The sequence below is a fragment of the Grammomys surdaster genome, unplaced genomic scaffold (assembly GCF_004785775.1).
Source record: "Grammomys surdaster isolate TR1022 unplaced genomic scaffold, NIH_TR_1.0 334, whole genome shotgun sequence".
Taxonomy (NCBI): Eukaryota; Metazoa; Chordata; class Mammalia; order Rodentia; family Muridae; genus Grammomys; species Grammomys surdaster.
In genome coordinates, this window is record NW_021604753.1 from 1167682 (window position 1) to 1176388 (window position 8707).

Sequence of the window (8707 nt, forward strand, 5' to 3'; positions counted from 1 at the left end):
TATAAGCTACCCTTAACCTCTGTTCAAGGTTCTTCTGGCCTACTAGCAGAAAAGCCCCCGTGCACTGGCCACTATCAATTCATCAATTTATCAATAAACCTCATGCTATTGCAGCAAGTTCCATCCATGTCTCTGGGGGAGTGTGTCCCCTGGTTTTGATCTTTAGAGTCCAATATCTTGGAGGTCCCACCAAGATTTGCTCTCTCAAATGCCATGGCTCCAGGGATCAGAGGTCTATTCACTCGAGCAGGTTTGTGTGCAGTCCCTGTTTGTTCTTTTGTTTCTGTGAAGCATCTGTGCCTGTGGCAGGGGCAACTATCTGTGTACTGTGTCTGTGTGTGCCTGTGGCAGGGGTGACTGTCTGTGTAGCTTGGTTTCTGTGCTCGTGTCAGGAGCAAGAACTGGGTTAGCCACAGAGAGCAGTCTGTTTGGGACCCTAGGGCAGGGTCAGGTCCCGAATTCCTTCAGAGAAAGGAATTCGTGGTAGTGGGAGCCACAGGAGAGGGTGAACGTACCTGAACGTTGAAGGCCACGAGGCTTTGGAGGACGCTTCAAAGCCTGTTTGGGAGATAGGGTCAGAAACGACCCTATCTCCATCTGAAGGTAGTTTGGTAGCCGACATCTGTTGTGCTCTCGTGGCAATGTGTCCATGTCTAATTCTGTCTGTGTTGATTGTTTGTGGTGTTGTGTTGGACTGACAAACCATTTTTTGACCATGGGACAGACATTATCCACCCCATTATCTTTGACTCTCGACCACTAGACTAACGTTAAGACTAGAGCCCATAATCTGTCAGTAGGAGTGAAGAAATGGAGATGGCAGACCTTGTGTACCTCAGAATGGCCATCTTTCCAAACCAGATGGCCACCGGAGGGATCCTTCTTTCTAGAGAAGGTTAGACAGGTTAAAGGAAGAATTTTTCAGAGGGGTCCCGGTGGACATCTGGACCAGATCCCCTACATAACTGTCTGGGAAAATTTGGTTCTCTCTCCTCCCCCGTGGGTCCACCCATTTGTTTCACTTTCAGGCCCACTGAGGACTGAGGTGTTTGTGCTGAAAGACGGTGATGAGGAGAAGACGGTCTCACATCTTGTGAGAGAAAGAAAGATCTTAACCACCTGAGACCACCTCTTATTAGACCCTCCTTCTCCTTACCCACCAGTGCTCCCCCTAGGAGTAGCACAGGGGAGTGCTCCCCCCTAGGAGTAGCACAGGAGAGTGCTCCCCCTAGGAGTAGCACAGGGGAGTGCAGCCCCAGCAGCACCACAGGCTCCCCCACCTCCCCCAGTGGAGGGAAGCCAAGAGGGTCCGGCTGCCGGAACTCAGAGTAGGAGGGTGGTGACTCCTGAAATCACAGTCTTGCCTCTGTGGGCTTACGGACCCCCTGATGATCAGGGCAACCAGCCTTTCCAGTATTGGCCTTTATCGCTGGCAGGTCTCTATAAATGGAGGACTAATAACCCTCCTTTTTCTGAAGACCCCCAGGCCCTGTCAGTCTGATTGATTCTCTCCTTTTTTCATATCAGCCCACTTGGGATGATTGTCAGCAGCTCTTACAGATACTTTTCACTACTGAGGAAAGATAGCATATCCTCTTGGAAGCCAGAAAAAATGTTCCTGGGAGAGATAGAAGGCCCACCCACCTACAAAATGAGATAGACACAGCTTTCCCACTAACCAGACCAAATTGAGATTTCAACACGGCAAACGGTAGGGAGCACCTAAAGATTTATCATCAGACTCTCATGGCAGGACTCTGAGAGGCTGCAAGGTGCCCCACTAATTTGGCCAAGGTAAGGGAAATGATCCAAGGGCCCATTGAACCCCCCTCAGCTTTCCTAGACCGGCTGATGGAGGCGTTTCGCCAATTCACGCCCTATGACCCAATGTCTGATGAACATAAAGCTACAGTGACAGTAGCCTTCATTGACCAGTCTGCCAGTGATATTAAGAAAAAGTTGCAGAAGTTAAATGGATTACAAGACAAGTCGTTAAGAGATTTGGTCCAGGTAGCTGAAAGGGTGTTCTATAACAGAGAGACTGAGGAAGAAAAAGAAGAGAGAAAGCAGAAAGAGCCAGAAGCTAGGGAATTGGAGAAAGAAAAGAAACAGGAAAAGAATTTGACTAGACTTTTGGCCACAATAGTTAGAAAAAGTCCAGAGCCAGGTGAGAGAGTACCGGGCAACAGAAGGAGGCCTTTAAATAGGGATCAGTGTGCCTATTTCAAAGAGAAAGGGCACTGGACAAGAGGTTGCCCTAAGAAAAAGGGAGATATGCCCCGCCGAGCCTGAGAGGAAGCCCCATACCACAAATACTGGTCCTGGGTGAAGACAGTGACTAGAAAGGATGGAACTCAGACCCCCCTCCCAGAGCCCAGGGTAACCCTGAGAGTGGAGGGGACGCCCACCCAGTTCCTGGTGGATACCAGGGCTCAACATTCAGTCCTTCTACAAACTACAGGCCCATTGTCTGATAAGAGGTCATGGGTCCAGGGAGCTACTGGCAATAAGCAATATTCATGGACCACTCGAAGGACAGTGGACCTTGGCGTGGGCCAGGTGTCCCACTCGTTCTTAGTCATTCCAGAGTGCCCCTACCCTCTCCTGGGCAGGAACCTGCTTGCAAAGATTGGAGTCCAGATTCATTTTCTTCCAGAGGGCCCCCAGGTAAAAGATAGACAAGGAAATGTGTTACATGTGCTGACTGTAAAACTTGAGGATGAATACCACCTCTTTGATCACCCAAAAGATAATCCCAGAGATATGGACTGGTGGTTAAACCAGTTCCCTCAGGCATGGGTGGAAACCGCAGGCATGGGAAAGGCTAAGAACCAGCCAGCTGTCCATGTAGAGCTGAAAGCCACAGCCACCCCAGTGGCAGTCTGTCAGTACCTGATGAGCAAAGAAGCTTGAGATGGAATTAGACCTCATATCCTGAAGTTGCTAGATCTGGGAATACTTAAAAAGTGTCAGTCAGCATGGAACATGCCTCTGCTTCCAGTACAAAAGCCAGGTACCAACGACAACCGACCGGTGCAAGATCTCTGTGAGGTAAACAAATGGGTGACAGACTTACATCCCATAGTACCAAACCCATATAATTTGTTGAGCTCTCTTCCCCCAGAAAGGACTTGGTACACTGTACTGGATCTTAAAGATGCTTTCTTCTGCCTCTGGCTAAGCCTGAGAAGTCAACCCATCTTTGCTTTCGAATGGAAGGATCCAGGGTCAGGAATATCTGGACAATTAACATGGACTCGACTTCCACAGGGGTTCAAGAACTCCCCTACCATCTTTGATGAAGCTCTACACCAGGATCTTGGAATGTTCATATCAGAAAACCCCCAGGTAACCCTTCTTCAATTAGTAGATGACATTCTTCTGGCTGCTCCTAATAGAGACACGTGCCTCGATGGAACTCTTCAATTACTAACTGAACTGGAAAAACTGGGTTACAGAGCCTCTGCCAAGAAGGTCCAGATCTGCAGAAAACAGGTCAGTTACTTGGGGTATCTGCTCGAAGATAGAAAGCAATGGTTGTCAGAGGCGAGGAAAGAGACTGTGTTTCACATCCCCCCTCTCCCAAATTCCAGACAAGTAAAGGAATTCCTGGGGACAGCGAGATTCTGTCGATTATGGATCCAAGGATTTGCCGAGATGGCGGCACCTCTCTATCTGCTGACTAAAAGCAATAGGCCATTTGAGTGGGGAAAAAAAGAGCAGGCTGCTTTTGACTCCATCAAAGTGGCTTTAATGTCAGCCTCTGCCCTGGGACTTCCTGACATGTCCAAGCCTTTCCATTTGTACATGGAAGAGAATGGAAGGGTAGCAAAAGGGGTCCTAATGCAGAAGCTGGGGCCCTGGAAAAGACCATCGACATACCTCTCAAAGAAATTAGACTTTGTAGCAGCTGGGTGGCCTGTTTGCCTGTGAATCGTGGCAGCAGTGGCAACCCTAGTCAAAGACGCTGACAAGCTGACACTGGGGCAAGATTTGGTGGTGACCGCTCCTCATGTATTAAAGAGCGTGGTCTGCCAGTCTCCCGATCGTTGGCTCACCAACGCCCGAATGACTCACTACCTGACTTTGTTGCTAAATTCAGACAGGATCAGTTTCACTCTGGCTACTGGGCTGAACCCAGCTACCTTGCTGCTGGACTTGAATATCAGAGCACCAGCCCATGACTGCCAGCAAGTGCTTGTGGAGGCCCATGTCTGGTGAAAGGACTTGAGTGATCATCCTCTGGCAGATGAAGAGGTAACCTGGTATACTGATGGTAGCAGCTACCTCAAAAATGGAAAAAGGAAGGCCGGGGCACAGTGGTAGATAGACAAAAGATAATATGGGCACAGGCACTACCCAAAGGTACCTCTGCCCAGAGGGCTGAGCTGATAGCGTTAACAAAAGCACTAGAATTGGGAAAAGATAAGAAGGTTAATATTTACACAGATAGTAGATATGCCTTTGCTATGGCTCACGTCCATGGGGCTATCTACCAGCAGTGAGGCCTCCTCTTATCAGCTGGAAAAGAAATTAAAAATAAGACTGAGATTTTAGAGCTACTTGGGGCACTACACCTGCCCTCTATAGTGAACATCATCCACTGCCCTGGCCACCAAGAGAGACCTCATTGGTTGCAAAGGGAAATAACATGGCTGACAGAGAAGTGAAGAGAGTAGCAGGTGAAACGATATTTGTCATGACTGTGACAGACAGTAAAGCTGAACCCACATCTCCATTTCTATATATCGCCCAAGATTTGGCCTTAATGACTAAAGTTGAAAAGGAGTTTGATAAGGACTTGAGGGTGTAGAAAACCCCACCTGGGAAGATAATTCTGCCCCAGAAAAAGGCAGAGGAGATGGTGAAACAGATGCACCAGTAGACCCACCTTGGAGTTAAGAAACTTGTGGCTACCATGTTAAACACCAAATTCCATGTACTTGGGCTTACATGGTTGGTTGAGGATATCGTACATGCATGTGCACCCTGTCAAAAGGTAAAAGCCTGCCAAACCAAGGCTGAACCTGGCAAATGCCTCCAAGGTGACAGACCAGGAGCCTACTGGGAAGTAGATTTCACAGAGATCAAGCCTGCCAGATATGGTAATAAGTAACTCCTAGTGTTTGTAGACACCTTTTCCAGCTGGGTAGAGGCTTTTCCAACAAAGAAAGAGACGGTAATGGTGGTGGTGAAAAAGATCCTAGAAGAAATCTTTCCACTGTTCAGGGTACCTAAGTTAATTGCCTCAGATAATGGGCCTGCCTTCATTGCCTATGTAAGTCAGGGAGTGGCCAAATATCTGGGGATTGATTGGAAACTTCATTGCATTTACAGACCCCAAAGCTCAGGTCAGGTAAAAAAATAAATAAATTGAAATTTAAAAGAGACTGTGACTAAATTGTCCATGGAGACTGACAGTACAGATTAGGTGGTGCTCCTTCCTTTGGCCTTTTTTAGGGTTAGAAACACTCCTTCAAGGTTTAAGTTAACTCCTTTTGAGATCCTGTATGGGACACCTGCTCCTCTGACCACCATAAGAGAAGTAACCGGACTTACTTATCGTAGTAACAGTGATTTATATGCTAGGTTAAAAGGACTTCAAGCAGTACAAAAAGAAGTGTGGACCCTGCTGGCCCATGCCTACTAACCAGGGACCCTGGAAACATCTCACAGGTCGGAGATGCAATCTATGTCCGGCAGCACCAAGCCCAAACCCTAGAGCCACACTGGAAGGGACTGTTTCTGGTGTTGCTGACCACTCCCACTGCTGTAAAGGTTGATGAAATATTGGCTTCGATCCACACCTCTCATGTAAAACCAGCTCTAGGGGGACCATCGCCCAAGTGGACAGTCAGATGCACTCAAAACTCACTCAAGATAAAGATCCAAAGACGGACTGTAGCTGACCAACATGATTCCACCTAAGGTACTTGTGGTCTGAGCCACGATCTCGCTTCTGGTGTGAAGGCCTGGACTAGCCCTCGAGAGTAACCCTCATGCCCCGAAAAAGCTAATGTGGGAGGTCCTTTCACAAACTAGAGACATTGTTTGGTCCATATCAAAGATGGCAGCCCCATATACCTGGTGGACTCTGCTTACCCTGGATGTCTGCCAGTTGGCTGCAGGATTATCAACTTGGGACATCCCAGGCTATCATGCCTCTGGACGTAAGGGCCCAGGTGGATATGGACTACCCGAGTGTGGTGGACAAAGATCCTGCTCCATACCTTGTGGCAGGGGAGGCTTTAGAGAGTTCGGGTGTAGTCACCTGCATCTTAGGTCCAAACTGAGACAAATCCCTCTTTATGTTTGCCCCCTTGATGGGCTAACAAGAACAATGAAGCACACCTGCAGGGGAATAAAAGAGTTCTATTGTGCTAGCTGGGGGTGTGAGACGTCAGGAGACACATGGTGGCATCTTAAGTCTTCTTGGGATCTGATCAAAGTCACCCATGCGACTACTCAGGTGAGTTTGACCAAAGATCTGTGTAATGGGTTTCCACCTGTCTCCTTAGGTGTACATGGGTTCAGGATGTACCCGCATAACTGGAGGTGGACTGGAGAGGGCCTCTGCACAGACTTCATGTGCAACCCAATGTCCACCCAGTTTACTGAACCAGTAAAAAGAGTCACTACAGAGTGGATCAAGGGAAGAGCCTTGGGACTCAGGTTATTCAAGTCTGGATATGATGTGGACTTACTTTTTCTATTAGACTAAAGATTAAAGCCCCAGACTACTCTGTCATAGGTCCCAACTCCATCCTGTTGCCACCCCCAAATGGTAAGAGATCAGAACCCCCCCCCAGAGGCCTATGAAGTCTCCTCAGCCTATGGTACTCCCGATTCAAAGTGCTATGGTAAAGGAGACTCAGCTGAGTTCAGGTGGGCTGGAGCCCAGGCTGGTCCAGATGATATAACGGGCTTTTGTGGTATTAAATTCTACTAACCCAGAGACCACTCAGGCTTGCTGGCTCTGTTATGATGTAGCTCCTCATTATTGTGAGGTTATGGGGCTCATAGGTAATTGCTCAACCTCTAACTCATCCTCAACCTGCCGCTAGACCTCTTGGGGTGCTAAGATCACGCTAATAGTGGTCTCTGGAAGAGGGCTCTGCCTGGGGAAGGTCCCACACACTCATTCTCACCTGTGTAATGTCATCATCCAGGTAGCACCAGAAGACAGTGCCAGTTACCTACTCCCCCCTGAAGATGGTTAGTGGACATGTGGAAGAGGACTTACCCCCTGTGTTAACTCCAGGGTGCTGCACCAAAATCAATATTCTGTGTCATGGTCCAGCTAGTGCCTAGGCTGATATACCATGCTGAGAATGACCTCCTAGATGCCTGGGAAAGAGGACTCCTCAAGCCCAAGAGAAAAACCTGTTAGCACAACTCTCACAGTCCTCTTGGGCTTGGGGAGTGGCTGCAGGAGTAGCTACCGGAGGAACAGCCCTAGCCCTACATCCTGAGTACTACTGGGAACTTAGAGAGGCTATTGATGTAGATATTCAGGCTATAGAAGATTCAATCTCTAAATTACAAGAGTCTTTGGCTTCTCTGTCTGAGGTAGTCATGCAGAACAGGAGAAGATTAGGTCTTCTTTTTCTCCAACAAGGTAGGTTGTGTGCAGCCTTGAAAAAAGAATGTTGTTTTTATATAGATCATTCGGGAGTAATCAAAGATTCCATGGCCAAGGTCTGGGAGAGGCTAGCTAAGAGACAGAGACGGAGAGGGAGAGGGAGAGGGAGAGGGAGAGGGAGAGAGAGAGAGAGAGCAGAATCTAAGATGGTTCTGAAAGGAAATAAAAAGAATACGAATTTTTACCCCTAGCAGACTAGTAGACAGAGTGGAGCCAAGAGAGCAGGTCAGCTAGTTCATGGGTGCTGTGTACCAGGAACTTGGCTGACCACAAAATAGATGGTTGAGTAAGACTGTGTTCTTGTGAAAAAAAAAAAAAACCTGTACTTCCCCATGACCGTTCCTTGAACCCTGTCATATACTGAATAATGGACTGGTATTTTCCACTGGTACTTTCCAGCGACTCTGCCTCACTCCCCCTGGTTTGTGGTTTTTTTCCTTTAAATACCCTATACTCCCTGAGCTGGGGGTCGAACTCCTCTGCCCCTGCGTGGGTTACAAGTCTTGGCCTCAGTGCACCGATTCCCAAAATAAACCTCTTGCAGTTGCAGCAAGATTGGTGTCTCATGAGTCATTGGGTGGCTGTGATTTCTCGTGACTTGAGTGAGGGTCTCCCCTCTCAGGGGTCTTTTACTGGAGGCTAGTCCGGGATTCTCGACCACCCTAATCTCCGAGAACTCACTTGGAGGTAGGATTTCACCTGCTTTGTTCTGTTTTGTCATTGTGTGCCCATCCGCTTGTCTGGCTGTTCAGGTCCTGAAAAGTGCACTTTCAGTTTGCAGCCATGTTCATTTTGCTAGGAAACAAAAAGAGTGATTGGCAGACATGCTGAAAGATCACCAGCTGTAGCCCTGGGAGACGTCCCAGGAGGTCAGGGACCCCAGGGACACCTGGGTGACTCCCATCTGGAGGCTGAGGAAGGTATGGTGGTCCTAGTAGAATGGAGAACCTCGGTAAATTTCTGGCCATCTGTTTTTCTGGAGTAATGTTGGCACTCGCGATGAGACGGGTCTTTATTAGTCTCTTTGTGTGTTTGTTTTGTCTGTGTTTTGTGCTGCTTGTGACG

At 48.2% G+C, this 8707-nt stretch overlaps 1 pseudogene; it reads left to right on the top strand.

Annotated features, from left to right (window-relative positions):
• The first annotated feature begins 715 nt into the window (after window positions 1–715).
• On the top strand, window positions 716–2913 carry LOC114630267 (annotated as a pseudogene).
• Window positions 2914–8707: the final 5794 nt, after the last annotated feature.